Below are 14,082 nucleotides of genomic sequence, written 5' to 3' on the forward strand. Positions count from 1 at the left end.
GGATAACAACAATATCGGCTCGGCCACCAGAGTGCGCCACCGCCACCGAGGCCCGCGCCGCGCCGCCCGCCCCGGCCCCCCGCCTCCCCCGCCGACGCCGGCCCGGGCCCCGCGCCGGGTTCGGCAGGTCGGCGGAGTGGCCTTCCCCCCCCGCGCCGCCCCGCGCCGCGCCGTGGCCGTGCAGGGCGTGCTTTCAGTCAGTCGGCGGCGCGAGACGGACGGCGAGGCGGTGTCCAAGACCCTCTGGACGAACAGGACGACGATGACGTCCCCGGGGTGACGAGTGGTGCGAAGTGAGTGGCAGTGACAGTGTACAGTGCATCACCATTGGATTAACGCCTCGTCCCGGCCCACCGCTTCATCCAGGTGAGAGGGACTTGCCCCGTCGAGAGAACACTGAGAATCGACTAGGCGCCAAAATGTGGCGAAGCAAATTCTTACCAATTCCCAATTTACGTGGCCCACTGGGAGTTGTTGGAATATTCAATAATCAGTGCGGCCTGCCTGTTGTGTATTTTTATCACTTGGAGTCGTGACACACTGGTAGTGTCTTCCACGTGGAAACCACGTGGGCTCATGTCTATTGGATGACCTGTCGAGCGGCGAGCGCGTCATGAAGTGGTCGTCCGGAGACTTGAATGTGAGAGTGAGCCGAGAGACTGTCAAGGAGGACCATTATTTTGAAATTCGGTCGAATTCGGGCCTTGTTTACGAATTCGGAAATAATTGAAATTGAATTTTGCCGGTCAGGTGGATTTACCTCGTATCTTCAAGTTAAAATCCTAAAAATTTTCAAAAAAAAGTGAGAATTTCGTCCCTTGAGAGAGTAATTACCCAATTGAAAGCTCGGCTCGTTGTTGTAGTGTAGTCCCGCCCGGACAACCCGGGGCTGGGGCCGGTGCCCGGCAAGGTCATAAAGTTGGACCACTCGCCGCACTACTTTTCTATGTACCAATGCACCAGGTGGGGACTGCTCATAAAAACAGCCACAAATATTCAATAGGGACACTCTCTAAGACTGTCTGTGATTCGACGGTAAGTTTCGTAGCCGGGTGCTGAAGCATTCGCGGGACAAGCTGGAGCGCGCAGCTCTCTGGGTTGACTACACCGTTTGAACTCGAACGACCATCAATTAGCACGTGCAAACGTGTGCTTTCGGTACACTTCTTGAAAGCTTCCACTCCGTCTGTTGAGCAACGGCCTGTCTCGGCGGTCTGTCTGTCCGTCCGTCCGTCCGTTGTCGGGTGATACGTGATTGCCTTGGCTACCCCGCCCCGCCCCGCCCCGCCCCGCCCCGCCCCGCCCCGCCCCGCCGCTAAGACGGCCCGGGGGACGCCCCAGGGAGGCTTCGCCTGGCTTCGCCTGGCTTCGCCTGGCTTCGCCTGGCTTCGCTTGCTGCTGCGCCTTTGTGCCGCAATAGGAAAATAATAATTGGGAGGTGTTTCTTGGCAGAGTACCACTTGGTGCAGTGCCATGCCCGACCATTCCGTGTCCCTTGCCGGCTTGCTGGCTCGCGCCACCTACGACCATAACTCTGCAGACCTGTGTGGTCTGGATGTCCAGCCGAGCCGCTGGACTCCGACTGGAGCCCGGCCGGAGCGCGCGGGCGGACGGCTGCAAGTATTTTTCATACGGAGCCGCGATAAATCCGTCGCTGACTGAGCGGTTTCGTCACTCTGTCGCACTCGCGGGGCGTCGCGTGAGGGTGCGAGAGAGACAGAACGGTTCGCTTCGGAATCGCTCTGCGGCATAAACCACGTGACCAATCTAGAAGGGGGGCGTTGTGGGTCTCGAAACCGAGGCGGCGCACTGTTGTTTCAACTGGACTGACTGGCGTCGTCCGGAGGCCGACGGGACGGCGGGCCGAGGGGCTTAGGACGTTCTGGGACGGCCGGGGACGGCCCAGTCATCCTGGCGAAGGCAAGCGCCATCTCTCCCTCGCCTTAGATGACTGTGGGACGGACGGCCCCCCTCCCCTTCTTCAAATGCGAGATGAATTGCCCCAAACGACGTTGCGATGCAGCCGCACAGCACAGCAGCGCAGTCGGCCGTGTTGCAAGGAAACGCAAAGAAACAACGCAACGGACGCGCCCGCAGCTTCTCCGGCGCCCGAAATGGCTCGGCCGAGGGCTCGGCCCTGCTAGCTGCAGTTGTAGTTAAATTAAAAATTCGCGGACGAAACACGAGACCGTTTTGCTGCCGGTCGGAGCAGTGATGCGTCTGTTGCCGCGTTTCGTTCAGACGATCCCATTGCCCGTGGGAGCAAAAAGTTCGAATCGAATCTTCTTTTCGATTTTCTTTCTTTCTTAGGTGTGTGCCAAATCGATACTACGACTAATCCACCTGAACGTTTTTAACAGTGTACTAGCTTATTTTTAATCCCGAAAGCGTCTCTCTCACTGCTTTGCACATCGAGCGTCTCGTCGAGATCTCGACGCGCCGACAGTCGAACTCGCGAAATCGGAATGGCGCCGCCGCGAGGCCGATCGATCGATACACCGACAATCACCGCTAATTTAAGGGCCCTTTTACGGCCTAAAAAAAAAATAAGAAGCCGTGAAAATAAATAAAACGGCGGTATTCCGTCATGACGCCCGCCTAAGTAGGGCGGCGGGCAGGGCAGGTCCGCGCGGCACGGCACGGCACGGCACGGCACGGCGCGGCGCGGCGCGCAGCAACCACCCCTGGGGCTGCTGCTGCGTTGCTGCTGCGACCGCTCTGTGAATGAGCACCGTATACGGGGGCCTTGTTTTCAATGAGGCAGCCCGGCTTAAGCTCCTTCACGCCGGCCATACGCACACACACGCACACACACACGCACACACACACGCACACACACACACGTGCGAGACGCCTTGCCAATTAGGCCGGGAACAATATGAAGGCAACACGCCCCATCGCTTCGGCCGCCTCGCCTGCTTTGGATTCCGCGGAACGCAAACCTGCTCCTTGCATCGCCCGCAGTCTCTCTCTGTCTCTCTCGCGCCTCCACGGGACGACGCGAGAGAGAGAGAGAGAGAGAGAGAGAGAGAGAGAGAGAGAGAGAGGGGGGGGGGAGCGCGCCCTGCTCGGATTTGCAGGCCGGCGGCGGCCCTGTAATGGTGCGATACCCGTGCCTCCGCTTTACGCGTGAGAAAAAAAAAACACGAATAACACGCCGAAGGTGTTGCGTGATCTGGGCGGGGCGGGGCGGGGCGGGGCGGGGCGATCGGGTGCTCCCTTGTCTTGTTAGCGGGAACGCCTCTTCCTCGCCAGCAACGCTTTCCAAGCCCCGCAATAATTAATCCGCACAGCGAGGTGCGTGCGCGGCGAGCGAAGCCGTTGCGATTACAAGTTTGAGCCGCGCCGCGAGAGTGTCGGGCTATCGGCGGTCCGGATCTCATAAACGGTGTGAGGAGCGGCGCGGCGTGGATGGAGTTGACGTGTTACTCAGTGGCGTGGCGATGAGTGCTGCCTGGCTGGCCTCCTATCTAGCGGTGTAGCGTACAGTCGGCCAGAAGACCGGTGGAGGTGGTCAAAGCTCTAGACGCGTTTTGAGCTCCAGAGTCGCTAAGCAGGCCTCGAACCGAACGTGTGACCCCACCAATCGATTGCTCTCCGAACGAGGAATCCATTGGTGGGGTCACACGTTCGGTTCGAGTTCTATGTAGCGACTCTGGAGCTCAAAACGCGTTCGGAATTCTGACCGCCTGCTCCGGTCTCCTGGCCCACTGTGTACCGCGGCGGCTCCGTGGTGCCGTGGAGTGCGGTGTGGCAAGTGGTGCCGAGTGAGTGACTGGTCTTTGCTCAGGCAAGTGGGCCGGCCTGGCCAGGGCGGCCGGGGCGGTGCGCTGGCTCGGCTTGCTCGGAATGGAGCGAACAGTTCATGAGTCGTGGCTGCTTAATGGCCAGTTGGGTCACGCCCGGGTCAGGCCAACAAGCTGGGCCACGCCTGGACGAATATCATCACGCCGAGCACACTGGCGGGAATCTGGTTCGAGAGTTATCGTTGCGATGGAGGCACCACGACGAACGAGACGAAGGCCCGAACTGGCAAACGATTAATCGTGATCTCGCCCCTCAAGTCCCGAAAGCGCCTGCGAAAGTCGGGGTAGGCAACACTGCGAGACGCGCGTGCGTGGCGGTACGGCCTACCCGCCACTCCGCAGGCGCTGGGGCTCGCTGTTCATCTCTCCCAGCGACACGCAAGATCAGAGGGATGAATCTCCATCTCAAGGAAAGTTCCCCCTCCCTTTCGTTCCTTAGATAGTCACTAGGTGGGCAAATCGTTCTACGCCCCCCCCCACTCTTTTACGCCGGCCCTGGCTCCGCCACTGCCGACGCATCGACACTGGCGGGGCCTGGGAAGACGGGGAGGGGGGGGGGACGACTGTGCTCTTATTCCCTGATAGAGGCTGCATATTCAAACGGCGTCGTCGAGCCGCCACTGTGGCGGCCAGGCCGGCGAGAAGCGGGGACGGTCGCCAACCTGGCCGGGCTGGCCGGGCGCCGCCACCGACCCCACTGGGCTCGCAGATAGAAACAACGCCGAAAAAAAAAGAAATTACCCGCCCCTTTTTTATTCTAAAAACCAAAGTAGCTGCTATGCTGGTCCATCGGCCGCCTCGAAAAAAAAAAAAGAAACAGCGCATTACACGAAAAAAAAGTAATGGAATTACGGCAAAATGGTGGCGCGGCGAAGGTAGACGGGAGCGAAACAATAATCAATGAATAATAATGATAATCCGGGGTGGCCATCAATCCGAGCGATAACCCGATGAGGCGCTAATCCCAGTGCAGCGGCCCGTGATGGAGCGGGGAGGGGAGGGGGGGGGCGTAAAATTGGTTCAAGGTGGCGCACGGACCAATAACGTGACGCGTAACCAAGAGCCGAGGCTCCCGACTCGATCACTCAATCCGCGGCCGCGGCGGCAGTGGTCCCAAACACGCTCTCTCTCTCTCTCTCTCTCTCTCTCCAACACACCCAACACACTCACACGCACAGAGACGCGTGTCCCCCGTAGACGACTGCCCATCCACCGGCGACGTTTATGGCGCGAAACGAACAACTTTTTCGAATTGGAGGCCCGGCTCGTTCCGAGCGTGGAGTGGCCGTGGAGTGGCGTGGCGTGTGCCGCCGTGCCGGCCGTGCCAGTGTGCCCGTCCGGCTGACGACACCCATTATTGAGTTCCTCCGCCCGTTTTACGCGCGATCGCCGAGGCTCACTCCGAGGACTGTCGCTCTGTCTCTCTCGCACCCGTGTGGCACGCCCCGTGGGCGCGAGAGAGACAGAGGCCGCTCGGAGGCAGCCGGCCGGCTCCGGTCGGACCGGTAGCGGCGGGCTGAACGCGTCGCCTTGTTTCGGAGGCTGGCTGGCCGTCTCGGCCGCCGGCCTTTCTGACACTATTTTGGCGCGAAAAAACAAAAACAAAAGCAGAACGTGCAGCGCGCCGAGGCTGCGGCGGCGCTGCTGACAGGCCGACAGGTCGACAGCCCGACAGCCCGACAGGTGCTAAACAGGGACGACGCCGCCAGCGACGCGTCTCCCAGTCCAAGTCCCGCGAGGCCCGCCGTGCCTCCTCGAGACTCATTTCGCACATCGTCTCTCTCGCACCACGCGTGGGAGATTACTTTGAGTGCGAGAAGGACAGAGCGACGGCAGCGAAATGCAGAATATCAGTCTCATTCCCGCACAAAGGGTAAAAGCCACTGCCGCGGCCCGCGGCCGAGGGGGCCCCCGCCGCCCCCCGCCGCCCCTGACACGATTCCAGAATCTGGGGCTCCGCGCCAACGCTTCCAGGAGTTCCAGGGAGTTCCAGGATTCCAAAAGACCCGGCCGCGCAACGGTGCGACAGTGGCGTGCCAAGACAGTCCGAGCGGACTGGGCTGCCTGACCCGCCGTCCAGCCGCACTGTATGATTAACAATGTACAGGGGCCAGGCGCCGCGCCACTGATGCACTGGAGTGCGACTCCAGCACAGAGATGCTGAGGTTTCCCGCAGCAATCGAAGAATGCCGCACCGAAAAAAGCGATCCACGTAGAGACCTCCACTGTCACGGCGCGGCGGCCGAACCGCGGGTGCCTTGCACTGTACTCGAGTCGAGAGGGGACTCGAGTCCTATTTGAGCACTCCGGAGCCCCGGCGGTGTGAAAATGAGCTCACGTGGGTTTGCCGACGACCCGCCGAGCGCGAAGGCTGACTCCGAACGCCGCCACACCGTCAATCGCACCCTCGCGGGACGCCGCACCACGAGTGCGAGAGAGACAGAGCGACGAAGTGCCGTTCCGAGAGCAGCCAGCCGGCGGGTCGCGAGGCGCCTCTGGGGTGACGCATACCAGTGCGTGCGCCACGTGTGTGTGTGTGTGTGTGTGTGTGTGTGTGTGTGTGTGTGTGTGTGGTGTGTGTTGTGTGCGCGATGCGTGAGTTGCATCAGGCGGCCGCGGCCCGGCCACATGCTAATTGGCGGAGCAAAGCAAAGCAGTCTGTCTCTCTCGCACCGATGCGCGCGTGCCGGCGTGCCGTGCGGGTGCGAGAGAGACAGAGAGAGACTGGGGCGCTTCCTCGGCGCGGCCCCCGCGGCACGAGCCCAGCCGAGCCACGCCCCCACGGGGCCCACGGCGACGAGAAGCAGGTAGCCCGGCGAGAGTGCGAGAGAGAGCGCACTAGCCCCGTAACCTTGCCTCATTAACCCTGGAGCGCCAGCCGCCACAGATTCCGAGTTGTCGCGACTAGTTTGCCCTCTGTCGCTCTCTCTCTCGCACTCCTCCGCGGCGGCCCTTGCGTGCGACAGAGAAAGAGAGTTTAAGTTTAAAAAATGGTTTTATTGGGGGGATTGAAAAATACAGTAAGGGCCAGGGGAAGTGTGAATTTTGTCACGAGGCTCCCCTACGGCTCCTCTATGTCCGGCCCAGTCCTCTCAGAATTTCCACGCACACCGATGAAACCGGCCCTGTGCGCTAGAGAGTGTCGCCAGCCTGCATCGAGTCGAGAGAGCATCTTTGTTGTGGTCTTGGCCCGGCACCGCCCGGCACAGCGAGAACTTCGGCGACCCACTCCGCCTGGCGAATAATAAAACAGCCGCACTTTTTGCCCCCCCCCCCCCCCGGCAGATAAATAATCCACGGAACGCGCTGAAAAAAAAACCGCAAGGCAACAAAAAGAAGAGAGGAGGAGCGAGAAAAAAAAGAGTCGCCACTTATCGCTCTGCAGGGTGTACTGCTCGTCGCGGCCGCGGGGCGGCGGCCTTGGCACATTCAGCGCGTGTTGTCATAAGCACGTGTTGACACACCGTGTGCACGGACACACACACAAATATGCAGGGCAACACACACACACACACGGGCGTCAACAACGCGCGAGCGCACACGCACGCTCTCGCACGCACACTGTGACAGCGCCCCGGGAAACAAAAGGCCAGAAAGGACTCGAAGGCGTCTCAATACAGCTTGCTCCCGAGGGAGTCACCCGATAGGGATCCCCCCCTCCGGGTTCCACACTCGAAGGACGAGTCTGCATCCAGCATCGCAAGCATTTTAACTCCTAATATTGTTTATCCGTCAGATTTTTTTGTGGTTTTCATTTTTTCGATTCTGATAATGACTAATGTCAATTTAATTACTCCACGTGGGGTCTGTTGGGAGCGCCTTGGGGTCATTGTGCGATGACGGGCACGCAGGCCTCGTGTCGTGGCGGATCCATGACGGACAGGACAGCCAGCCAGGCAGGCAGGCAGGCAGGCAGGCAGCCAGCCAGGCAGAGAGGGCAGGGGTGCGACCCCGCGGCGTGCGGACACTCTGCGTGTCCGCGGGGGCCCCTAGGGCGGCCGGGGGGAGGGAAGGGGGGGGGGGCTGAAACCTGCAGCCAACCACGCCTCCCGCGTGTGATGTTCCAGGGGGGCTCTGGGGCTCTAGGGCTACTTTACCCGGAATGAGGAACGCTCTGCACGCGTGGCGTGGCGTGGCTTGCCTCCTGCACGTGCACGTACCGACCCGGTGCAAGGTGCCCCGCGGGCTGAACGCACATAACGCACGGCTTCTCCACGACTACAGAAGTGGAGCACCGTGTCATGTCTACTCGTTTAAGGCTACCCGCACACACACTCGCTCACACACTCGGGCCTTCTCACTCACACACAAAGGCGTTCACACGCTTGTGTGCCTCTGGCCCATAGTATTGAACGTGAAAAATTGCTGCTTGCAACAAACACACTTAGGAGGGCATTTATAAATTGTGTAAGCCTCCGCAAGTTTGTGAGCGGAAATCTTTGTTTTGAAAGAGTACGAGGTTTCTTTCGGACAGTGAACGCGGCTTGGACCTCCACGACCTGCGGAACGAGAGGGACCGCATGGGGGCGCACCACCACCGAGGTGCGGTGAAAATGCTTCCAGTCCACTTTGTCCATTATGCATCAGACTGCCTGCGGCCGGCTAGGCTCTGCCATGGCTCTGCCCTGCCCCACGCTGCAGCGCCTGGGGCTGGTCCGCCTGCCCGTCGCGCGCGGCCTCGCGGCGCTAGCAGTGGCGCTAGCGGCGCTCTGTGACAATCCTCCTGCCCGAAGTAGAGGTAACGCTTAATACTTGATGCCACGCTGGCCGCGCCACTGGTCGCTCCACTGGCCGCGCAGTGGAGGAAGCAAAAGTGTCACTGTCGGACACTCCCGGGGGAGTGTGGGCAGTACATAGGCCGCCAAAGGTCAACTCACCGCCGCGCCTGTCACTGGCGGTTTTCCGCTTTCCGCCTTCTCCGCTTTCAAGAATCAAGTGCCTCCACGGCCTGCACGACGGCCCCTTCAATGCCGACGGCCACCACCGTCACCACCAGGGTGGGCGCGAGGACTCGGAATTTGCTCGCCACACTTGAATTCATTCTCGGTCGGGGATTGTGGCTTTATGTAAATTGACGGCCGCAGCGCGCGGCGGGTTCGGGCGGCCCTTTTGTAGTAGGCCGTATGGCGGGGCGGCGAGGGGGTGGGGGCGGGGCTGTGGTCTGGGGCGGCGGGGGGGGGGGAGGGTCTCCTCTGCGTTAGGTGTGCCCGTTGATGGCGAGCTGGCTCTGGGGAAATACCGCTTTGCGCTTCTCAATTAATATTTATATTCCGGAAACCGGTTAGGGTCGTGTTTGCGGTGTGGGCCCCTTCCTCCCCACTGCAAAGGGCCGCCCCCTCCACCCTTCCGCCCTTCAACCCTCCGCGGCGACGCCCTGTCTCCCGCTCTCGGCGCAAAAAATACATTCTCAGTCTTGTTTTCGCTTCATTTTTTTCGCGCGGTCGTCGTGTGAAGCTCCCTGCTCTGTCCCAGTGTATCGCCCCCTGGCCGGCTACGCCACTGCTGGGCCACGGCGGGGCCAGACCCATGGCGTGCATCGCGGCACCGCGCCAGTAGCCGGGCTGGCCGGCCCGCGTGGACAACGGCCAACTGGGCCTGCAGGAAAGCCCCGCGACGCCCCGCACGGCCACCCCACCATTTTTCACGAGTTATGCAATTACCGACGATATCGTGCAGTCGCTATCAATCGATGCGGCCCACTTGCACAGTGCGTGGGCGCTGCGTGTGTCTGTGTCTGTCTGTGCGTGTGTGCGTGTGTGTGTGTGTGCGTGCTTCTGTCTGCCCGTGTGTTCCCCCGAATGTGCGAGAATGCGTGCCTGCTGCGTGTGCGCGCGTCCGGACCATGAACGCACATTGCTCCACCCTGGACAGCGAGCCTGTTCGGTGGCCCGTCGCCGCGGCACACGGAGCCGCGATGAACGACGCGGTAGACAAGAAGACCCCGAAGTAGGAGAGGAGGAGCAGCTAAGGTTTTTGTGTAGCCGCATACGGTTTTTGTCTAGCCGCATACGGTTTTTGTGTAGCCGCATACGGTTTTTGTGTAGCCGCATACGGTTTTTGTGTAGCCGCATACGGTTTTTGAGTAGCCGCATACGGTTTTTGTGTAGCCGCATACGGTTTTTGTGTAGCCGCATACGGTTTTTGTGTAGCCGCATACGGTTTTTGTGTAGCCGCATACGGTTTTTGTGTAGCCGCATACGGTTTTTGTCTTGCCGCATACGGCTTTTGTGTAGCCTCATACGGTTTTTGTGTAGCCTCATACGGTTTTTGTGTAGCCTCATACGGTTTTTGTGTAGCCGCATACGGTTTTTGTCTTGCCCCATACGGTTTTTGTGTAGCCGCATACGGTTTTTGTGTAGCCGCATACGGTTTTTGTCTTGCCGCATACGGTTTTTGTGTAGCCGCATACGGTTTTTGTCTTGCCGCATACGGTTTTTGTGTAGCCGCATACGGTTTTTGTCTTATTGCGGTTTGTGCGCGGGAGTTGTAGAAACCCACGGCCGTCTCCTACCTCCACCCCGAATTGGAGAACGTGGCAATCACGGCGCGCCGCCTCGATACTTCGATATCTCGATCCGCGTGTATCGACGGGGCCAAGATTGCCGCCGATTGGGCGGCGCGTTGCGAGTGCGGCCAATCAGAGCGCTCGACGCTGGCCGCTCGGCGGACTCGGCGGACGCGGTGTCGCTGGTCGCCGGAGGACCGCGTAGCTGCGGGGCTGCTGCAGCACTTGCGACCTTCTTCGCGGTCATGGTCTTCATGGCCGTGGTGGCGGGGCCGCCTTCGCGCCAAATTTCCCTTCTACAATGTGTGTACTCCGGGCCCTGTCTTTCCAGTGTGTGGGTGTGTGTGAGTGTTTGCGCGCCTGTCTGTGAAGTGGGGCGAATAGGGAGGCGATGGTGCTGAACTTTATGGCGAGACGCGCCGGCCAAACTTTCCGAGGCCTTTCCTTGCGGTACGTACCACACTGCTGGTGCCCCGCCGACGCCGCGATGGCGATGACGGACATGGTGATCGTCATTGTGTACGGCAGCTCCTTATCGTCGACCATTGTGTCGTTAGTCCAAATGGACTCCCGTTCGCTGCTGCCGCGCTGCTTCGCGGCGGGCGGTGCGCGGCGGCCCGGCCCGGCCCTGGCGGCGGAGGACCATAAATTGAAGGCGACTGCCGGGGCTGCCTGGGGCTGCCTGGGGCCTTCCCGGCCTTCTGGGCCGCCTCGGCCACTTGAGGTGGTGCTCCTGTCCACGGCGGGAAACAATGAGGAACCCGGCCGGGCCGCATTCCGCCGCGGCTCTGCGCGCTCTGCAGTGCAGCAGCCAGGCCGGCGAAGGCCCTCGCGTGTTTCCGCGCCTTGCCTCCCTTTTTCACCGCGACGGGTAATCGTCGCCACAGGGGCGGACGGTGCACAGTGGGCCAGAAGACCGGTGGAAGCGGTCAAAATTCCGGACGACGGGGACATCGCCGCGACGGCCAGGACGGAGGCGGCCGGATGAAACGACAACCTGGGCTTCTCTTGCAGCTTGAAGCCTGCAGCGGCATGGCGGCGCCGAGGGAGCGATTCCTGGAAAAACTCGCCGTCGCTCTCCGGCTCGTCCATCCGTCATGCTGTGAAATGAACTTGCGAAACCGCGCGGCCGGTGTACCAGTGTGCCAGTCTACCAGTGTAGTGGCGCCGGGGGGTTGCCGACGGGCCTTGTGCAGACGTTAATTATTCCCCACACCGGGGGCCGCGGCCAGGTGGACGCAGTCAATGCGGCCCGCGTCCCCGGGCCGATTCGCCGCTCCGTCTCTCTCGCACTCGCGGGCTCGCGGAGTGCCCCGCAGCGGTGCGAGAGAGACGGAGCTGCAGTTCACGCCTCCGACGGCGAATCCCCATTCGGATGACATTTCCCAGCCGGCACCGTTCACTCTCGCACCGTTCACTTCGAAAGACACACACTCTCTCTCTCCTCGCACGCACGATCAGCGGTATTTCTATGAAAAACTCTCGTTGAAGGAAGGGCTTACAAATCACAGCGCCCTACGAGGTTCCTCTCGTGAAACAGGAGCAACTTGACTGACCTTCCTCACAGCTCAGCCGGCTGAGGACCAGACGGAGAGAGAGATAAAAGGCGAAGAGAGGGAAAAAGAAAGAGAACAGTGGCCAAACACGCGACGTGTCGTTTGTTGCATCACTATTCATTTTAAAATCGTAAAAGGCTCCCCAACGAGGCAGGCTGCCGCGGGCTGCCGGCAAGCCTGACGGTCACTTGGCGCTAGGCCTCCACGCCGCCCTGCCCTCATCAGCGACACGCACGCTGCAAAAACATCCTCACTCTGCAGCTCCACTGGCAAGCCATGGCTGAGCGGCCCGAGGAGCGGCCTGGGAAGCCCTTTGCCGCGCCGCTGCGAATTTCGCTTTATGTGCAGTTAGGCGCCGCGGAACGAACAAGCAGCAACGCGGCAAAAAAAAACAACGAAAGAAAAAATCTCCCAGACAGCGTCATAAATGGACCCGTGTCGGGAAACAGGTATCTTGAAATGTTGAACCGGCTCCCAGGAATAAAGACATACCTCTGGCTCGCTTTTTTATTGCCTCCGCTCCGCGAGTATCAGCAGCACTCCAACGCTAATGCGTGCACTTTACTCCCAATTAGAGTAATCGGGCCGGGGGTTTTTTTTTTCAAGAAGCCGTCGGAGCGCCGGGGAGGTAGGCAGTGTGGGAGCGTCCGTGCGTGGCGGGTTTGCCTACCGCCGCCCCGTAAGGCGCCGTGCCACGCGAAGAGGGCGACGCGGGGCGACGCGGCGTGCACTTATCGAAAATCAGCCACGCGTTCCGTCCTTTCACCGGCCAGGCCAAGCCTGCTCCACCGTAAAAAAAATTTTGCTCCGCGGCGGGGGGGGGGGAGTGCTCTATCCCCCCTCTCCTCTCTTTTGGTACAACGCTGCTGCAGTGAGACACATCTGAAGCAGCCGTTTGGTGTCCGGCCGGGCTGAGGCATAAAAGAAGGAGGGCCCCCGTCGCACGCGCATAATCTAGACGGGGGGCATACTGCTGGGGAGGCGATTTAAAAACATCAGCCGGTCAAAAATAAACGCACGCAATGGAAAAACACACACACACACACAGATACGGTGTGGGCGTTGGGGTGAGGCTCAGCGGCGCGAGCCCACCGTAAAAATGTCCCGTCCCGCTACAATGTTATGGCACCGGTCGGGCCGTCGCCTCGGCCGCCTCGGCCGCCGCGCTGGAGCCTTGCGACAGTGTCCGCCGCGTGTCCGCGTGATGAGCCAAGATGTCTTCATGATTGGCCGGCCGATGACATTTCCACCCGTAGGAAAGAAACAACAACAACAACAGTAGTAATGACAAGAAAAAAAAGCACAAATCCATTGAGAACAAAATGACAACGATGTCACTCCTCTACAGAGAAAATTTTGATTCACGATTATTTTGTAGATAAGTTTTGATTACGACCCAACTGTAAATTTAAAGCCTCTACTTAAAAATTAAAAAAAACAAAACAAAAAAACAAAGAGGATTTTTTTTGGAAAAATATGTGCGATGCTGGGAGTGCCTGGCTTCTAGCAGCACAGCACCCTCTGCAGAAAGGAGGCTGGGCCGCCATTGGCTTAAAATTTCACCTAACCAGGCGTTCCACCACACTGTTCCATTGCTGCGGCTGCGGCGATGGCCATGGGCGTGCCGTGGGCGCGCCTGCCGCGGACTCGGATTCCCTTAGATCCGTACCGCGGGCTGCAAGGGGGCGGCAGGGGGCGGCAGGGGGAGGTTCACTTAGAGGCGCGAGAGGGGGCGAAAATAGGCCCGTCTAAAGGGGGGCGGGGACTTTTGCGGAAATGGGGGGAGAGGGTCGCTTACTTAGTGCGAGAGGATGAACCTCGGGGGAGGGAAGGAAGCCGAGCTGGGGGGGGGGGGGCACCCCGCCACAGTGCAATGAGGCGGGATGAACCGAGCCATCTGTGCTGAAGAGGGCTGGCGGCACCAAGCCCGAAACGCTTGGCTCGTTAGTTTGCAAATAATCTTATCATTCGAAGCGCGTCGTCTCGAGAGAAGAGAGGAAAAGGGGGGAGGGGGAGGAGCACCGATCCGGTCACGACTCGAAGCCCGTTCGCCAACACGGGGCGCGGGGCGTGGCGGGGCGTGGCGGGGCGTGGCGGGGCGGTGGCGGTGGCGGGCGTGGCGGGGCGTGGCGGGGCGTGGCGGGGCGTGGCGGGGCGTGGCGTGGCGGGGCGTGGCGGGGCGTGGCGGGGCGTGGCGGGGCGTGGCGGGGCGGGG

At 60.5% G+C, this 14,082-nt stretch overlaps 1 protein-coding gene across 1 annotated transcript in view; it reads left to right on the forward strand.

The window, feature by feature from the left end:
- Positions 1-211: 211 nt before the first annotated feature.
- Positions 212-14,082, forward strand: part of LOC117642849 — a 32,992-nt gene continuing 19,121 nt past the window's right edge. Inside the window, exon 1 of the mRNA XM_034381443.1 lies at positions 212-366. The gene's annotated coding sequence lies outside the window, so the exon portion shown is untranslated. The remainder of the gene's footprint in view (positions 367-14,082) is intronic.

Source organism: Thrips palmi, unplaced genomic scaffold (assembly GCF_012932325.1).
Source record: "Thrips palmi isolate BJ-2018 unplaced genomic scaffold, TpBJ-2018v1 HiC_scaffold_16, whole genome shotgun sequence".
Classification (NCBI taxonomy): Eukaryota; Metazoa; Arthropoda; class Insecta; order Thysanoptera; family Thripidae; genus Thrips; species Thrips palmi.